Source organism: Bubalus bubalis, chromosome 18, assembly GCF_019923935.1.
Source record: "Bubalus bubalis isolate 160015118507 breed Murrah chromosome 18, NDDB_SH_1, whole genome shotgun sequence".
NCBI classification, from domain to species: domain Eukaryota; kingdom Metazoa; phylum Chordata; class Mammalia; order Artiodactyla; family Bovidae; genus Bubalus; species Bubalus bubalis.
This window is the reverse complement of record NC_059174.1, coordinates 30,627,913-30,648,930: the sequence shown is the minus strand read 5'-3', so window position 1 is coordinate 30,648,930 and position 21,018 is coordinate 30,627,913. Positions and strand designations below refer to the sequence as shown.

The window sequence follows — 21,018 nt, the reverse complement described above, 5'->3', positions numbered from 1 at the left end:
ATCTGGAATATACTTAAATTGCTATTATTATTTAATGCCTGCTCCCTGCCTGGTTATGCATAAATGCCCTGGATCCTAAATATGCACTGGGCCTAATTAGCAAGGGGATACAATTTTCACTGATTGACGAAATGGTTTCTTCTATACCAGGAACTTCTACCTGTGTTCACTTCCTTTTTTTAACCCTATCTTTTTTATAACCCCTTTTATAACTCCTGATGTATTGCTGCCCTTTCCATCAGATAAACTTCCAGCTCTGTGAGATGAAGCAAGCATTGTAAATACATCTTATCAAATGGCAAACCTATTTGAGTTTGGGTGCCTGATTCCAGAGTCCAGGTACTTTGCACTAATATATGGTACACATCTTGTATGCCCTCCAGGAATTACTAAAAAGCGAGTTTATTAATCAATCCAAAAAATGTGTTAAAAAATGGCCTAGGCAATAGCTAACGAATGGTTCAAAACAGGTATGTGGAGGATACTTGAAAATAGATATTAATACATATAAGTAGGTAGGTAGATCAGTTGATCAATAGATCTTAAAATCCTTCTAGGTTCCAGGACACAAAATCCAAATATGATGTTAACTTGAATGTTATGATCCCACAGCAGCAAAATGTCTAAAGCCTTATCACTCTGTACGTTAGTTTCTTAGTCGTGTTTATTTTGTTTCTTCTCAATCATTAGGATAACATATGTTCATTACAGAAAATGTGGGTAGGTAAGCATTGTCATATTCTCCAACACTATTTTACAAATTGCTTGTATCTATTCTACTCCATTATATTTGTGTGCTATATTCTATTCTTGTTAAATTAAGATACTCCTACACCTTGTCTCCTTTTCTCCAGTTTACTTTGGCAATTTTATGACAAACTTTTTATAGACAAGATTTTAATAACTTTATAGCTTTCTACTCTGAGAATTGATAATTATTTAATTTACCATTACTCTTTCATTGTTTCCAACTTATAAAATGTTTTATAACTTAAGCTGTCACTAAAATCTCTGTTATTCAAAGATTTTCCTGTATCCATATTATTTGGGGCTTTCTTTGTGGCTCAGATGGTAAAGAATCTGCCTGCAATGCAGGAAACCCTGGGTTTGATCCCTGGGTTCGGAAGATCGCATGGAGAAGGGAATGGCAACCCACTCCAGCATTCTTTCCTGGGAAATGCCATGGACAGGGGAGCATGGCAGGCTATAGTCTATGGGGTCGCAGAGAATCGGACGATACTGAAAGATGAACACTTTTACTTCATATTATTATAAAAGAATAGATTCCTGAGAATTGAAAATGAGAAGTATTTGAACATTTTTAATGTCTTCATATATATTATCAAATTGTTTTTTTATAAACACAATAATCATTGGATACAAGATACATTTCAGAGAGAGGGATAAGGTGGAGAAGGTGAGTACAAAATAAAAGAGGATAAATTCTGAGAAATCTGAGTGTATTTAGGACCAAAGTATAGGAAGTCAGGGAGAAATATTAGAAAATGTCTATTGACGTTAGTTTCAAATTCACAGCCAAATGGAATCTAAAGAATATAAAATATACTATGTTGTCAAATTTGAGTCATATATTGTGAAAGAAAGTGAGTGAAGGCATTATCACCATTGTGTTCTTTCCAAATCCATCAGAGGCGAGACACTGGGAAGTTTAAGTTTTACATCATATGTTCATATTGGTTTTGATTGATAGGATTCATCTTTCAGTATAAAGATGGCTTGCCTGATTTACTGACCTGCATTTGAGCCAGGGCTTATTTAACTGATGAAATGGCAGCTCTCTCACAAAACATAAGAAAATAACAATATCAATATTATGACTAGTTTTGTTAACCCAGGATGATCAAATAGTCTAACAAGTGAAACTTGACACCAGCAAGATACTGATTTATTTGCAGTTCCAAATTATACCAATAAAGATAAAAATTATATTTGTTTCAAAATTTAAGAAATGACTAATAAACAACAGTGCTAATTCTACAAGAGTTTTCTAATATTTCTCTGAAACTAAAATATCTTCCATCCACTGCAATTCCAGAACTTCCCTGAGACATCCCCCTCCCCCAGGCTTGTATTACTATTTCTGGAACTTGATGTTTTAAGAATAACTATAGTTAAGAGTCACTGATGACATTATTTGATTAACAAATGTGACCCTATAGAAAATCATCTCAATCGTTTCAGGATGGAAACTGAGGTACATAGTAAACAGAAGTAAATAGGAGCATTCATGTATGTGTTAAACATATAATGACTGAGATCAAAATTACAGAATATAAAATTACGGGTATTCTCTGCTTTGGATGAACTCACATTTTAATGATAATTACAGGTAAGACTTATAAACCCTGTGGCTTTTAAGACTATTAGAATTAAGCACCTCATCTTGTTCTTGTTTCTTATATACTATGCATCTCTCATGGTAGAATCTAAAAAATGGTAGGTTTCTAAATAGCCCAAGAGAAGGGACATCTAACACAGCCTGAGCAGTTGAGAAAGCTTTTCCAGAGGGCAGGTAATGGCTGAGCTGAATTATCCTGGCGACAATCACAAACCACAATCCAGGAAGTACAATGTGCAAAGTCATAGAGGTAGCTGTCGAGGGTTTATAGGAGGTAAGGAATTCAGCACTTTTGAAAAGTTTGAGGTGAGAGGCATAAGGTCAAATGACGAATGAGTGCTGCCAATTTGGAGTCTCTTTTGAAGTCAATGCTGTGCTATGGAAAGATTTTATATAAGTGACAATCATAATTATAATAATATGGCTACAGGCATGCATGTGCATGCTTATTCATGTCCAACTGTTTGTGACCCCACGGAGTGCAGCCCACCAGGCTCCTCTGTCCATGGAACTCTCCAGGCAAGAATACTGGAATGGGTTGCCATTTCCTCATTTCCTCCTCCTGGGGTGGGTCTTTCCACTCCAGGGATTGGACCCCATCTCCTGCATCTCCTGCATTGGCAAGTGGATTCTTTTACTACTTGAGCCATGTATTGACATGTAAAAAGATCTCCACAGTGGAGCTGTGGACATTAAATTTGGAAAGTTTGGCAATTTGAGAATGTCGTCAGGGTAATTCACTGCTGCTGCTGCTAAGTTGCTTCAGTTGTGTCCAACTCTGTGCGACCCCATGGACTGAAGCCTACCAGGCTTCTCCGTCCATGGAATTCTCGAGGCAAGAACACTGGAGTGGGGTGCCATTTCCTTCTCCAATGCATGAAAGTGGAAAGTGACAGTGAAGTCACTCAGTCGTGTCCGACTCTTCGCAACCCCATGGACTGCAGCCTACCAGGCTCCTCCATCCATGGGATTTTCTAGGCAACAGTACTGGAGTGTGGTGCCATTGCCTTATCCACTACTAGGCTAGTTTAATGGTTCAAATGAGATATAATGGGATGTTTTCCCATGTGAACAAAAGTGCAAAGAGGAGATACATGAAAGATATTTATTATCACAGACATTTTACAAGTTTCTTTCAAAAAGCTTAATTCTTTAAATCCCACAGATTTATATTTGGGCATCTTTCAAAGCAGGGGCTGCCAAAATGAGAAAGAGTGAAAGCTAAATTGCCTTCAACTTAGAAGGATTTTCCCCCCAGCTCTAATTTGCCTATGTTTGGTGTGGAATTAGGTATTGAAATCCACTCAAGTTTCTAATTTTCAGCTTCCTTGCACCCACACAGCCTCACAGCTGTGAGTTTGCTAATATAATGGATTTCCAGTTAAATCTAACAAGGGGCTCACTACACAAATATTCTCAGATGTTATGTTTCTATATAAATAAAACCTAGATCAAAATGTGGATACAAGTAAGCTTAAAAGCCTATATTTTAATAGAATGATTCTTAAAATTATTCTAATATGTTGTTCAGTCTCCCAGTTGTGTCTGACTCTTTGCAACCTCATGGACTCCAGCACTTCAGGCTTCCCTGTCCCTCACCATCTCCCTGAGCTTCTTCAAACTCACGTCCATTGAGTCGGTGATGCCATCCAACCATCTCATCCTCCGTTGTCCCCTTCTCCTCTTGCCTTCTATCTTTTCCAGCATCAGGGTCTTTTCTAATGAGTCAGCTCTTCACATCAGGTGGCCAAAGTATTGGAGCTTCAGGATCAGTCCTTCCAATGAATATTCAGGATTGATTTCCATTAGGATTGACTGGCTTGATCTCCTTGCAGTCCAAGGGACTCTCAAGTGTCTTCTCCAACACCACAGTTCGAAAGCATCATTTCTTCAGTGACCAGCCTTCTTTATGGTCCAACTCTCATATCCATACATGACTACTAGAAAAACCATAGCCTTGACTATACAGACCTTTGTCAGCAAAGTAATGTCTCTGATTTTTAATATGCTGTCTAGGTTTGTCATAGCTTTTCTTCCAAGCAGCAAGCAAACTTAAAGGTCTATATTTTAATAGAATGATTCTTAAAATTATTCTAATATGTAGCCATGGCCAAGTTGTTACAAAGTTAATTCATTTGACATATAGAGAATGGATTGGGTCTTCCCTGGTGGTCCAGTGGTTGAGAACCCACCTCGCAATGCCAGGGACATGGGTTTGATCCTTAGTGGGGGAACTAGGACCCCACATGCTGCGAGGCAACTCTGCATGCATCACAACTACTGAGCCCCTGTGCTGCAACAAAAGACCCAAAGCAGCAAATAAAAAACAGAGAAACAGAGAAGGGAATGGTAAATTAATCACTCGGCACTACCAGACTATAGTAGTAGTGTGGTCCTTAGGTGTTATCAAGTCTAAACAATAAACAGAGGCAGTTAAACAAATGTGGAAACAATTTTTAAAAGACACTTCTGACTTATGATCCTAGAATCAGCTCCCCTGTAAGTCAAAGTTAGAGCATTTCTCTCTGAAAGCCTGATTTAAAAACCAGATAAACATTCAAATCTAATTCATCATTCTGGGCCATACCACATGTTGATAGTATGAGAATATCTGGGGCTCAATGTCTGCAACCCTGGATTATAATGGAAAGTGTACTAGGTAATTCTCCAGTAGTTTGGAGTTTCTCTTGGTAATTCTCCAGAGTTTGACAGCCTGCAATGCAAAAGACGCAGGTTCAATCCTTGGGATGGGAAAATACCCTGGAGAAAGGAATGGTAAATTGCCTGGTCAATGCCACGGAAAGAGAAGCCTGGCAGGCTATCGTCCATGGAGTCACAAAGAGTCGGACACAACTGAGGGATTTTCACTTTCACTCTAAGACCATAGGGAACCCTCGTCTCTCTAAATTTATTTGAATTTATGATTTCATTGTAAAAGTTCTTGGTGGTTTTATACAGAACACATTTTTTAAATTGAATGAATGCTTTGAAAGTTTCCCACTCCTACTACTCAAAAACTGCTTAAAAGGATAAGACAGAAGATTTATCCATGTGGTTAGGTGTGGATATGTGGCTAGGAGTATAGAGGGGCAGCCAGTAATGTATTCGTGTTTGTGTTTCCCTAGTGCCTAGCACAAAGCCTGAGGCATGGCAGGTATCCAGTAAATGTGTGAAATGAATTAACTGATCTGACAGTCAGTGACTTTCCTCTCAATAGGGAAGTTGTGGAGGGGAGTTTCAGCTTCTGAAGTGAAGCCTTGTGTGTTCCCAATAATGAACACTGCAGTAATCTCTTGATGGGAATGGGAAGAAATTTGTTTACAGGCATTCCGTAAGGCATTATATATACATATCTTGGGGGTGGGGGTGGGAATGAAGCAATGGTTGGCCATTGCTCTATTTAAATAGCTGGCCTCCATTATTTTATGTGCAGGATTGCTGTGTACCTCTAGATGGTGCTGCTGGTTCATAACTAAGTTGTCACAATATCCAAACCCAAGGCAGAAAGTGTTCTGACCTCCAAGGAGCCATCTCTACATCTGTGACTTTGCCTCTTGCTGATTTGCAGGAAGTTGTATTTGAAAATGCTTCCACCCGGCCAATGCTGATCACCTCTCCTTCCTACTCTCCCCTCATTATCTTTGTTTTCAAATTAAGGAATCTGTTTTAAGATATTCTTAATAGATTTTCTAATTATGTTCATGCTCTTTTTGTTGATGGCATGCAGAATGAAAGAGTAGAGATAACTGATCCATGTTAGGAAAAAGCTGTTTCTACCTGCAAATATTCCATGTTGAACTTGATACTATGGAACTCCATACTTACACACTCTATACATAACTTTATATAAGCTATATGATCCTTCTGAGTTCAACTTTAATCATTTTTTAAAAGAAATATTGTAACACTGGAAATACAGCATTACTGAAATAGAAACACTCAGGACTGAAAAGGATGTAGCATATGCAGGCTGCTCTATTCTCTCATTCTCTGGATAGGCACCAGTGTTTTTTCATGGTACTTTTCCTGGGTTAGCTACATCTGGGATCAGAACTCATTGCCAACACAGAAATGAAGATGGATAACTGTCTGAATATACCATAAACTTCACTAACCCTAACCTTGTATAATACAATTTTTTTATGGTAGTTGTTTGAAATCCGAAGAACGTAAGAATCTTGCCTGTATTTTCATGAAACAAGGAGCAGAACTTAAAAAATAGAACCTAGATATACTGACTCCCTTTTTAAGAGCTTATAAGTCATGCTGTCTATAGTCTTATCTTTAAAATTCCAAGCCAGAGTCTCAAACTGTTAATGCATGATCTAGGAAACAGGTAGCAATTCATTCATTGATCAATAAGAACTTATTCAGCAGTGGCTGTGAGCTCAAAACTACATCAAATAAACTGTGCTAAAGAGATAAAGGGAATGACTCTTGCTTCCGTAAGTTATTACTATTGCAGAAAAGAATAACAATAAAAAGTTTTCCCATGGACAGTAACTGTTTCTCACCTGTTGCTATAAGAGAAATGTGCACCAGGTACAGTATGAGACAGTGGGATATGAGAGGAATATGTACCAGAAGCTTAACGATGCTGCCTTGATGGGGAGCAATTCAGTTCAATGAAACAAACAGATTGTATGGATTGTTTTTGTTTTTCAAGAATGAGGATGAAGTTACTAGACACACAGGAGGTAGATGAGTGCATAGATTTAGGTCTTAAAAACGTAAAAATAATAACTGCAGCACGCATGCACCTGGTGTACCCCTGTGATGCGTATTTCATTTAATTCTAACAAAACTCCTGCTGTGACTACCAGTATGACAACTACTTCCCATTTTAGAGATCTGCACATCAAGACTCAGCAATGCAAAGAGGTTTACTCAAGATCACATAACCAGCTGCAGAGGTAGTTTTTTCAAAGCTCATACCTTCAGCCTCTGCATTAGACTGTCTGATTGCCTTTCAATTAGAATCAAGGAGGCAAGTGATGAAACACCTGTGCTAGTCCATGACAAATTTCATGTTTCAGGACTTGGGATGTGTCCTTGAATCAGAGGGCAGGGAATACTTGAGCTTGAAAGAAGTGAAGGATGCCACAGAGCTCAGAGGGACATTGAACTTTCCAGTACAGCAAGGCTAACATCACTTATAGCTTCAGTAAATTTGGTAGCTGAAGAAAAGTAGGAGATACCTCATCACTGATGCAAACTCATGGAATTAGAAATTCAAACTCAGGTTTCAGGAGAAAAAGCATCAACAGGAAGGGCAGGAGCCTGAGCATATGAGGAGCTGGGTACAAAACTTCAAAGATTCCAGAACCAACATGAAAAAGTAGCTAATTCTAGAAAATTTACTCCACGTTTTAGAGGCAGAGTTGGTTCAATCTGCAGGTGCCAATAGGCAGAGATCGATGCCTTCATTTTAGATCTTTCTATAGTTCTAAAATATTCAAAAGCTGTGTAATCTTAGCACAAGGTCATGAAGGAAAGGGGAAAAGAACATGGGTAAAGAGATCTACCTACAAGGATTGTATGTAGAGGTAGTGTGGATTCTCCTATGGTATACTGAAGCCAAGCTGCTGCTGCTAAGTTGCTTTGGTCGTGTCCAACTCTGTGCGACCCCATAGATGGCAGCCCATCAGGCTCCCCCATCCCTGGGATTCTCCAGGCAAGAACACTGGAGTGGGTTGCCATTTCCTTCTCCAAGGCATGAAAGTGAAAAGTGAAAGTGAAGTCGCTCAGTCGTGTCTGACTTTTCGTGACCCCATGAACTGCAGCCTACCAGGCTCCTCCATCCATGGGATTTTCCAGGCAAGAGTACTGGAGTGGGGTGCCATTGCCTTCTGAAGCCAAGCTAACGTCTCTGTTAACTCTCTTTAAGCTTCTCATCTCTTTCCACATCTGCAGCAATTACAACTAAGCCTGGAACAAAGAAAGTGCCCACCAGGTAAGTGTTGAATGTGTGACATAGTCAGTTTGCAATCCTTCATCTATTCAATAAATATGTAGTCAGTATCTTCTATAGCGAATACACTGTTGTAGTCACTGGGGCTTAAAGAGTACTGCTCAGGAGGCTTAAATATACATGGACATTTTCACAGAAATAAAAAAGGTACTGTCAGTAAACAGAAAGCAAAAAATCAAAGAAAGGATTTTGAGTATGGGGGAAGGGGAAAATGTGACTTCCTGAATCTAGAAAAAGTCTGAAGTTCAACAAGAGATTAGAGTCTCAAGGAAAAGACTGAGTGTATACCAGTCAAGCCACATGAAAGAATGAGTTGGAGGAGAAATCATTCATGGTGGGTGGTGGGAGGACACATGGTTTTCTCTGACTCAGATTATTTACGTGGGATAACTAGGGGCAGACTCATTCCTGAGCAATACTATTGCCAGAGTCTCTTACTCTAAAAGACCATCATAATCCAATGATGCAATCCAGAGTCTCAAATTTTTTTTAAAGAAGTTGTCTTGATTCTCTTGCTCCATTTTCTGTTCTCTGGATTAAAGAATAAAAGCTGGAGTGTATTTACATATGAATTAACACTGTAAGTGCCTTTACATACTAAAGCATATAAACAGGCAATAAACACCCCAGCCAGAGCCTCCTGAAACCACAGGGACATCACAGTCATTGGTCCCTTGAGATCCAGCCACACCATCAAGGTCATGCCCTGTGGGTCTCAGTAACATCACTAATTATTCATCCACAGACCTGCTTGTCCCATCACCACTCTATGCTGGGCACAGTTGCTCATTGTTCTCCACTGATTAGAATGGGTGATTTATAAATGGATGAGTAGGAGAAAAACAGCCCAAGGCCATTACTCGCCAGTGGATTTTTCTAGTTGCTTGACTCTTGGGTAATCAATCCTCTGTGGAGTCTCTCTTGTCCGCTTACCATTGTGATTTCTTTAAAGTGACTTTCTACACTGATAATTGGAACAAACTCTCTGTATGTCCAATTCTAAAAGACAGCTGAAATACATTTTCCTTGATAGTATATGTCTCTAAACTTACTCTTAAACTGTTCTTCATGTGAAAACTATAATGTTTGATTCTAAGACTCTAAATTGACAGATTGAAAGGGCTATTTGTAAAGTGTGGGTATTATCAGATCAAGTATGTCACCTCTAAAACACTCAAACTAGCTCATGTCCGTTAATTGCTGATGGGCAAAAATTCAGACGGTGCAAATGTTGTTAAATTCTATGGTACAGGGACTTTCCTAGCAACCCAGTGGCTCACTCAGTGCTCTCAATGCAGGGGTCCTGGGTTCAATTCCTGGTCAGGGAACTAGATTCTGCATGCCACAACTAAGACTTAGGACAGGCAAATAAATAAATACAAATTAAAAAAAAAATTCTATGGTATATCTGTTGATTAGTTTTCTGAGTTAAAACTGTCTTTAAACAGTGCCTTATATAAGCACCTCCTCTTAATAAGCCAAGAAGACAGATCAGGAAAGGAGAAGGTATATGGTATAAGAGAGGAAGAAAAAAAAAAAGTGTGTTAATTTCCATTGTCAGTTTGACCCAAACAATTCTCAGATGTTCCCAGGGACTGGGCCCTTTTTTTGTGGCCCCTTGGTTTCTCACATAGCACATGACATAGGACCATGAACAAGGCAAGTGTTCTTATGTAGTAACTATAACAATCACAGCATGCATATTACCCCAAATTAAAGCCTAAAGAGAAGTGGGAATTTTAGAGGAAGGAAAAATTGCATTGATGAATATAGGTTCTTAACGTCTATTTATTTCATTTGGTACAAGCCTATTAGTCTAACCTCTTATAACCCTGGAGATTTAGCAGATGAGCTCTTCCAAGATATCTATGGACAAATATATCCATTTCAATTTAATAATGGAAAAGAGAAACCATAGTTTATTATTTTACAAATAATTTAAAAGTCCCATTACAGAAACCACTGTAAGTTCAGCAAAACCTGAGGCTATTTTGTAAGATTCATTATTTTTTTTTTTTTAAATCTTCCTTCTTACAAAAAAAGTAGTATTCATTTTCTGTATTTTTAAAACTTGGAATTTTTCTTTTGTAGTAGCAGCATGTATCTGCAGATAGATATGTAACATACACCTATATATTAACTTCTGCATGTAGTTGATAATTTTAACATCTTTTGAAAACTGTTTACATATAAATATGCTTTGCCCTTTCTTCCTCAGTATTGTCTAGAAAAATTACATTGGAGTAAGATATGTACCTTCCCATAGATACTCATTCTTCAGAATCATGACAGTTCCGTAGGCTTGCGGAAACCACAAGTTAATGAGTGAGATGTCAGACCCAATGAACTTGTTCAGAAACCTGATCACTTCTGCTGCCTGAAATAGGGACAATCGTGGAAAAAACTAATTATCTGTAAAAAGAATATAAAAGTTGATCTAAAGGACAAAATGGATAAAGGGACTAGACAGATTTCTATAGGGTTTCTTTTTTTTTTCCTTTAAAAGAAAATCTTTTGGCCATACCACATAGCATGTGGAATCCTGGTTCCCGAGCAGGGATTGAATCCACATACCTTTTATCGGCAGTGGACCACCAGGGAAGTCCCTCGTCTAGGTTCTTGTTATAAATGAAACTCTTAAGTTCAGTTAAAAAGCAACAGAAGTTTGAATTTCCAGAAACTGACCTGTTACAAACTTTGTTTGTTATAAGAAAGTTTTTTTTTTTTTTTTTTTTTTTTTTAGGAGAAAAGGGTAAAATGGCAAGAGGAGTGGTTCTGGGGGAAAGTAATTAACCATTCTTTTAAAATTTAAAAAAACTCCACTCATTAACCCATTTTTCATCTTGCTTTCCTATATGCTAATCACTAATGTTCATAATGATTACAGGCCTACCAGAAGAGCCGAGGATCACAAGAAGATTAAATTTTACTCATTAGATTGTAGCTAACAAGGCAGGAGAATGTCCTGATACATGTAACAATGATTTCCAATAACCTGCTCTGTGACCTTGGAAAATTCACTTAACTGCTCTGAACCTCACTTTTAATATTTGTCAAATTAAATGATTGAAGGGGATAATCTGAAGTTCTTCAGATAACTAAAAGTCAATGATTTTTAAGAGGTAGCCAAAAAAAAAAAAAACCACACACTTCAGTTCAAAAATGTCCTTCCAGCCAGAAAATTAAATTACTAAAGCACTTCTCAGAGCCATCAGTGGCTCCCAAAAGCCTATACAGACGACTCTGAAGCATAGCCAGATTTGGGTATCACTGGTAATACCCATAATCTCATTAGGAAAGCATTGCCCAGGAGTCGGACAAGGCAGAGGAAGGTCAAACTTCTCAAAGATTTTCTTCAGCTCATGCCGTTTGCTAGCCAGAGCACTCCAACTGCAGGGCTCTGGGTTTATAGAAAGTTTTTACTTTGAAGATATGGAAGATATACTAAAAACTAAGTACTTAATCAGGGGAAGCAGGGAGGGGTATAAGGGGGGAGATAATTGCATCAGGAACAAGAACCTGTGTTTTAGATTCAAATAGTATAGAATATGGACTAAAATCTAAGTACCTTGAAATCTTTTCGACCCCTAGCCCTGGCCCATTTGACTAATCATGTTATAAGTAACTATAAGTAACTACTTATGCTATAACTAACTATGCTATAGGTTACTAGGCTAGTAGTAACTAATGTTGTGAAACATTAAAGACAAAACAAACAAAACTTCTAGGGGTTTCCCTTGGAGTCCTGTGGTTAAAACTCCACCTTCCAGTGCAGGGAGCATGGGTTCAGTCCCTGGTGGGGGAATTAAGATCCCGCATGTCATGCAGAATGGCCAAAATAAAAACTAAGCCTATTATACAAAGTGAAGTAAGCCAGAAAGAAAAACACCAATACAGTATACTAATGCATATATATGGAATTTAGAAAGATGGTAACAATAACCCTGTGTACAAGACAGCAAAAGAGACACTGATGTATAGAACAGTCTTATGGACTCTGTGGGAGAGGGAGAGGGTGGGAAGATTTGGGAGAATGGCATTGAAACATGTAAAATATCATGTATGAAACAAGTTTCCAGTCCAGGTTCGATGCACGATACTGGATGCTTGGGGCAAGTGCACTGGGACGACCCAGAGGGATGGTATGGGGAGGGAGGAGGGAGGAGGATGCAAGATGGGGAACACATGTATACCTGTGGCAGATTCATTTTGATATTTGGCAAAACTAATACAATATTGTAAAGTTTAAGAAATAAAATAAAATTAAAAAAAAAATAAAAATAAAAACAAAAACTTCTATTCATGAATGTGTATAGAAACAGTAAGACATACACACACACAAAATCCCAGTACATGAACAAGATCACATGCTCAGCTCATCAGATGACCTGCTTTTCTTTGAGATGTACAATACAGTGTGTACAGATCTACCTCTTTACTTGAAATGCTAGCAGCAAAATTCCATGATATGAATGTACTTGAATGAACTGTTCCTCTAAAAATTCCTTGAATTAAATAGTTTTAATGTTTGACTATTTTACAACCCATGTCCCTATTTAATATTCATAGTTTACAAATAGTTTCTCACACTTTTTGGAACTAGATAGGGCATGGCTTTTTAATAAAGAGTAACATGCCCTCCCTGGAAATATTATATATTATAGAAGGAAAGCCCATTCTTTGTAGTAGGCTTTAAGAAGGTGGCAAAACCAATACAATATTGTAAAGTAAAAAAATAAATTCATTCACTAAAAAAAAAGTTGGCCTATGCTTCAGTCTTGTTTTTTTCATTACTGGCTGTGAAACATTAGAGAATTAATTCCTGCTGATGTCCATTCCCTCATCTGCAAAATGGTTAGATAGTTTTGCAGGCATTAAGAAAACAAAACCAATGTGTAAATCTGCTCTTCCAAAATAGCAAAAATATAACGAAGTTAAATACTGAAAAAAATTAAATATTTTCTTAAAAATATAAATAAAAGCCACCAAATTCTGCTCTTTGGAATCTTTTCAGTGAGTGTCACGGCAGCTACCAAACCATCACGTTCGCTGGTTAGTCAGTCATAGAACCTGTGATGCTCCTCACTGTCTGGTTGTTGTTCAATCTCTCAGTCACGTCTGACTCTTTGTGACCCCATGGACTGCAGCTTCCCTGTCTTTCACCATCTCCCTGAGTTTGCTCAAACTCATGTCCACTGAGTCAATGATGCCATCCAACCATTTCATCCTCTGTCACCCACTTCTCTTCTTGCGCTCAATCTGTCCCAACATCAGGGTCTTTTCTAATGAGTCAGCTCTTTGGCCACTCTCCAGGTGGCCAAAATAGTGGAGCTTCAGCATCAGTCCTTCCAGTGAATATTCAGGGTTTCTATCTGGTGGTCAAAAGCAAAAGAAACATTCCTATCTTGCTCTAGAGTCAGGGCATCTCAGAAGTTTTCCAGGATCCATCAACAGCATTAAATTGGTATAACTGCTATATCCTGCCAGTCATAGAATCCCAAAGAAATATGCTGAAATTCCTTCAGAAATATGCTGAAAAGTGTTTACTTCTCCAATTTTAAAATGGTGGTAGAATTTCCAGAAGGGATTTGGTAGAAGCATTTCAAAGACTCAAAAAGAAATTGTATCTAACACATAGAACATGTACTTCCTTTGTGGCTCAGCTGGTAAAGAATCCACCAGCAATGTGGGAGACCTGGGTTCAATCCGTGAGTTGGGAAGATCTCCTGGAGAAGGGAAAGGCTACCCACTCCAGTATTCTGGCCTGGAGAATTCCATGGACTGTATAGTCCATGGGGTCACAAAGAGTCGGACATGACTGAGCGACTTTCACAGAACTTGCAATCAATTTTCATCAGAAGAATCAGTGTGGTGTTATGATTTAAAAACAAAATACCTGATATAATTCATTAATGCCCCAGAAAGCAACAAAACAAAATAAAAATAAGTAAACAAAGCCATGCTTATGGAAAATGCTTTCATTACATTGACTGTGTTTGTTTTTTTATCTTAACTGTACTTATTTTGATGGGAGGTAGTTTTGGTAGAGAAACACAGCTTGAAGTATATGCTAGCAACCTAAATTATTTCTCCATAAAGGTGTTAAAATGTTACTGATATGAATAAATTTTAAATTTAGACCTTCAGAGATAATTCTGACTGCTAACTTGGACCTTTTCACTAATCTTATATGCATGGTATAGAAATTCTATTATTTTCTGCTTCTCATAGCAACTTGGAAATCGTACAACCTACTTTAGCATTCTTTAGTCTTTAACAAGTAAGACTGGGAATTGTGAAATAATCAGTAATGGTTATCTGCCTTTTCCTATTTAAGAACAATAATGGTGCTCACTCATCCCGAACAAGGCCGTTAATTAATCATTGTAGCTATGCAGGTTGAAGTCCCAATGTTATCGCCATTGAAGCATAGCAGTAATATAAACTCCTGCTTAAGTGCTTTTGTTCTGTGAAATAAATCTTTGCATTACAACCGTTCCTAATCATTTATTAAAAGTATAACACTTTGCCATTATCATACTTGATTGTGATGTTTTTAAGCCATTTGTTTATCTTCTAGCTTGCACAAATTTAATTTTCTAGAATTTTAAAGCAAGAATGGATTTGGTTGGCAGGGGCGGGGTGTGGGGATGAGGGCAAGAAAGCTCTCTAGAAGAATATGCTCCTAAACAAAAATAAAAGTAGAAGTAAAAACAAAAAGAAATAGGATAGAAAACTAACCTAAATGCTCAAACTGATTGGTTATGCAATGGATATTTGGCATAAAATACAAATGTTGTGACTATTGGATACAGTTATCAAATACAACCAAAAGAAATAATAATACTGAGGCAACATTAGCTCAAATAGAACATTCTATTGACTTGAAAGGAATGTTTGTCTCTAATTTGGAAGTTGAGATAATAGCCTAATTTGCTTAAATGTTAGTGTCTGTGAATAATTTAAGTGAAATTACTGCTTTATAGCCTGATGGGACCCACCTCCCCTAGGAAAGACAACTTTTTAAGAGAGTCTTTATCTAAAAAGATACAAAGTTTCTTTTTTATTAATGCAACAAAAATTGAAAAGTCTTATATGAACTATTAAGAAGCACCACATAAATACTAAGACCTAGGAGGAAGCTGGGTGACCCTCCCACCCCCAAAGTAGCACTGGAACAGCACACAATTTCCCCACACTCTGCTTTAAGCACATGCTGATTACATGCTTGAATGGGGTCTAATACAGGTTATGAGAAAATGTAATGTCACTAATTGTTCACAAATAGACCAGAACTTATACAGCCAAATGCACGTTGAGTTTTGGAAATAGGTACCCAGGGAGGCTGCAGACTTATTCCAATATAGAACCTGATCTCAAACTCCGGAGTGTCCATTTAATGTCACCTCAGTAGCCCAACCAATCAGATCTTTCTATTCTCACCCATGAGATTAGAAAATTTTTCCAAAGCTGAGATAGTCTGGGGTGGATTCACCACCACATTCTGAAACTGAATTGCAGTTTTAATGAAATGTGAGCTCAATCATCAGTGCTATTATTTACTGCCTGAATACTGTGAGCTATTACCATGAGTGACCGAATGAGTATTTGAATAATTTGTGTGTTCAGTCACTATGTCATGTCCGACCCACTGTGACCCCATGGACTGCAGCCCACCTGTCTCCTCTTTCCATGGGATTTCCCAGGCAAGAATATTGGAGTAGGTTGCCATTTCCTTCTCCACTGAATAATTTAATATGTGATAATTTTACTCCTTAATCAGACAATCTGTCCCAAGCAATGATGATCCCATATTTTGATGCAGTGCTGATGAATATACATGAGAAACTGGCTAATACATGACAATACGTTTGTCACCCAGAAAACTTGTTCCTCCCTTGCCACATTTAAATATGCATTGAGTGACTGCCATGTGTCATGCACTGCATTGGGTCAAGAGGATACAAAAATAGACATTTCAAGTCCTCTCAAACCTCACAGACCAACAGAGAAGACAAACAATAACCAAATAAGAGGATACTATTTGATTAGAGTTACAACAGAGGGACGTAAAGAATGTATGAGACCAACAGGAGAAGGCAGTTCAAGGAGGGCTTCTCGGAGAAGACTTTGTAGATCTGGAAAGACACACGGAAGTAATTATACCACCTCCAATAGACTGAATGTTTGCATCCCCACACAATTAAAGTGTCAACATCCTACTCCCCCAATCCCTTCAATATAGGGCCTTTGGGAGGTAAGGGGGTCAAGAGTGTGGAGCCCTCATGGATGGGATTAGTGACCTTTATAAAAGGAACCCCAGATATCTCTTTAGCATTCTTTCTGCCGTATGAAGATACAATGAGAAGTCAACAGTCCACAAGCCAGAAGAGGGATCTCACCAGAACCCAATCACGCTAGCACTCAGATCTTAGGCCCCAGCATCAAGGACTGTGGGATATACGTCTCTATTGTTTATAAGCCACCCAGGCTATTGTACTTTGTTACAGCAGCTCAAACCAGCACCACTGCCCTCTTTGTCGCAAGAGGTCTAAATAGAAAAATTAATCCAAGTTTGGATGGCCTCTGACAGATTTTAACTGAGTTTTTTCCTAAACACAGATTATGGGTCCAGCACTCTGTCACGAGTCTACGTGAAGACAATCTAGAAAGATCCAGCTTATGCTTTTTGTCCTGAAGTAACTTTGACAATCCCCTACTTTCACTCTGGATAGGGTACAGCCCTTATAGTTTGGTCTCTTAAAGAATTGGATGTGTGGTCTCTGTGACACATGTCGAAGATTCATTCACAGAAGTATAGAATTACAAATACTGGCTCCAAAGGTGGAGTTGGGACGGACAAATGTCTCTCAGATTTACCAGTTGTTGACAAGTTATTTAACCTCTAAACCTGTTACCTCATCTGTGTAAAGGGCAGGCAGGCCGCAGTCTGATATTTACCTGCCAGGTATGTTTTAAGGATCGAATGTGTGAGTGTTGGTACAGTCTTTAGTACAGTGCCTGGTCTGAATACTGACTAGATATATGTTAGCTACTATTATATTGTTAACTATTTTTCACCTATTTATCCCTACAATTATATTTACCAAAGGAAGCAAAGCATGATTTAAAGACACTCTCTAGAATCAGACTATGTAAGTCTGAATCCAATTTCTGCCAAGTTCTCATTCAAAAGTCATGAAGCCTTGGGCAAACTGAAAATCCTTTTTGTACTTTAGTTTTCTCATCAGTGAAATGGATATATCGATCATAGGATCTGCCTCCTAGGGCGGTTGACAGTATCACCTGTTATACAGAGAATATTTGAACACTTCCTGCTGTACAGGAAACGCTGTCACAATTATTGTTCTCATTGTCTTTCTCTTTAGGTCTCTGGTGTGCTACTCTTTGAGTCTATTACAAAAGTCTCTGCCCCTAAAAAGCCTACATTTTCTTACCCCAAATTGCTAACGACGTTTTTTGCAAAGTTTCCCACTTGGTATGAACATCCAATAAATTTTATCTAATTTTAAAATTAAAATTTTGTATTTCATGACACTGGATCTTTGCTAAGTATTTCTGACACTCAGCTTTGTGGTGAAAACTTGATTTTTTTTTTAACATCCATCCCTTTCATAGTTCACTCCAGTGCTCTTAGGAATTATTCACAATTAAGATGACTGTTGAATAATAAAGTGCCAAGAAGCACCCACTCGATTCATTAATGGTATTTGACTTCGAGCAAATGCTCAGAAGTACTGAGAGAAACAGAAGCTGTCTGTTTTTGAGTCTCTCAGTTTTCATTTCGTTAAAGCCCACGTAATGATTCAAGTACTCTAAAACGCACACACCACAGCACAAACATTCTACTACCATGAAAGTTTAACCAAGGAATCCATGAATGAAAACACAACAACAGTAATTTTTAAAGTAAAATTCCAAAGACACACTGTCCTGAACCTCAAAAATATAGATGGATACCAACATAGCCTCCCTGTTTGCAAAGTAATTGTATTACATCATGCTGAGTACAGAAACACAATAAAATTTCATAGTTTTTATTTCCCAGTGCAGATCTCTTCTAAATAATTTTAGTGCCATCTTCTCTAGTAAATTCCTTCACAACCTAGGCATAGGGCACACTAGTTTGCCTATTAGGCTTCCCTGGTAGCTCAGACTGTAAAGAACTTGCCTGCAATGCAGGAGACCCGGGCTGAATCCCTGCATCAAGAAGATCCCCTGGAGAAGGTAATGGCAACCCACTCCAGTATTCTTGCCTGGAGAATTCCATGGACAGACTACGGGGTCACAGAGAGTCAGACACGATTGAGCAACTAACACTGACTTTGAAAACACAACAGTATTTGTCCTAAAAATGGAAGTGTTTTCAATTCTGTTTCTTTCTCTCTTGTACACACACGTGCACACACATTCACTCACTCACTCACACACACACTGAGGTGGGCAATAACATTACTGCAGTATTGCTTTTGAAAGAAAGACACCCCCATTAAGTTGCTTTTGAAAGAAAGGCACACGGTGAGTTAGGTATGCTGAACAGGTCTGTATCAAAGGCAGGCTTCCCCCTGCTGCCATTAACTACATGAAAGCTTTGGGGACTTATTCCTCTGCTCATTTTAGTGGTCTGTATAATGAGATTAGAAGACAGAAACCCTGGCAACTCTTGGATCTATTTGTAGCTGCTAGACACAGAGATACACTCTGCAGTGGAATGATGGTTCTGTTTGAAAACACCAAACATCCAGGTGCCTGAAGTGGCCAATAATCATCCTGTCTTGTCTGGGTATCATCCATCGCCTTGCCTTATGCAGTGGATTTTTCACTTTTTTTTTTCTTTTCAGACTTATGACCATGAAAAGGCTTTCTCAGTGTGCTCTTTTGGCTCAGTAGGAAATATAGTCTTGAGAGCAGAAAAAGAGAAACACGCTTATACCTGGTAAGAAATAATGCCAGAAACTAATTACACACACAGACACAGACACACACACACAGACAAATGTGTGTACATACGATGTAAACAACTTCCACCAGCCAGGGAATCTGGCCAGCTCATTCAGGAGTGTCTCCTGAATGCTGACTTGATTTTGTACTTTCACGCTTGCATATGCCGACTTCCTTTGCCTTTCCTTTGGCTTCCCAAGCAAACACGATCTGACTTCAAACCTGAACCAGGATTGGCTTTGCTCCTGGTGCTTTCCATAAACAGTTTCCTGTTACCCCCAGCTGCATCTATTTCCCACTGGAATGGATAACTAATACAGTATTAGAACTGATGTCCATACATGAATAATCCTCTTTCTGAATGAGACTGGATCATGAAGAAGGATGAAAGAAAACAGTTTGTAAGTAGCCTGTTCATACTTCAGTGTTTTGGGGTTGGGAGGAACATGTAATCAAGAAAGAAATGGTTTCAAAAAAGACAGCAAAGGGTTCTAATTCAGGGGAGGCATTTACTTTCTCAGATGGAGTGCCAATAAGGAGATTGAATTCCCTGAAGTACTAGGTAGGGTTTTGGAAGTGCTGATCTATTATGGGTTGTTCTTGGGTTTTGGACACCTTGATCTTTAAACATACTTTTAAAATGCATATTTTTCATATGTGTCTAAATGGGCATCACTGATTGAATTCCCCTACATTACTTGCTGCTTCTCATTCAACATCTTTCCTGAATAAGAATGGAATAGTTACATAAATTCCTGACTCTGGGTCAAATCAGAGTCTTAAGTTTGCCAGCTCAACTGGCTTCCATAAAACTCAGCCCAAGAAAATAAACTTCTAGAGATCTTGCATACAAATGACTTGCTGAGATAGTCAAGAGCTGTGTATCATTATTCCTCTTGACTTACTGATACATTGTCACTTTTAGGGTGTCTACATCTCCCCACAATTAATCAAGTCTAGATTTATGCCTGCTTTGTATTCATACATATCAAGGTCTCTGTTTACACCTAAAAGTGTCCCCAATTTGACAGTACATTATATGGTCACTTTAATCACCTTCACATATTCAGTTCAGTTCAGTTGCTCAGTCATGTCCGACTCTTTGTGACCCCATGAATTGCAGCACACCAGGCCTCCCTGTCTATCACCAACTCCCGGAGTTCACTCAGACTCACATCCATTGAGTTAGTGATGCCATCCAGCCATTTCATCCTCTGTCGTCCCCTTCTCCTCCTGCCCCCAATCCCTCCCAGCATCAGAGTCCTTTCCAATGAGTCAACTCTTCATATGAGGTGGCCAAAGTACTGGAGTTTCAGCTTTAGCATCATTCCTTCCAAAGTAATCCCAAGGCTGATCTCCTTCAGAATGGACTGGTTGGATCTCCTTGCAGTCCAAGGGACTCCCAAGAGTCTTCTCCAACACCACACTTCAAAAGCATCAATTCTTCGGTGCTCAGCCTTCTTCATAGTCCAACTCTCACATCCATACATGACTACTGGAAAAACCATAGCCTTGACTAGACGGACCTTTGTTGGCAAAGTAATGTCTCTGCTTTTGAATATGCTATCTAGGTTGGTCATAACTTTCCTTCCAAGGAGTAAGCGTCTTTTAATTTCATAGCTGCAGTCACCATCTGCAGTGATTTTGGAGGCCAAAAAAAAATAAAGTCTGTCACTGTTTCCACTGTTTCCCCATCTATTTCCCACGAAGTGATGGGACCGGATGC

The 21,018-nt window shown here is 38.6% G+C and overlaps 2 long non-coding RNA genes across 3 annotated transcripts in view; one reads left to right on the top strand and one right to left on the bottom strand.

Annotated features, from left to right (window-relative positions):
* Positions 1-21,018, bottom strand: part of LOC123330398 — an 86,477-nt gene that overhangs the window by 26,629 nt on the left and 38,830 nt on the right. The window lies entirely within an intron of this gene.
* On the top strand, positions 8,242-11,557 carry LOC123330399. The gene is made up of 2 exons (XR_006546277.2): positions 8,242-8,312; positions 11,218-11,557. It is a non-coding gene; the product is annotated as an uncharacterized LOC123330399 (long non-coding RNA).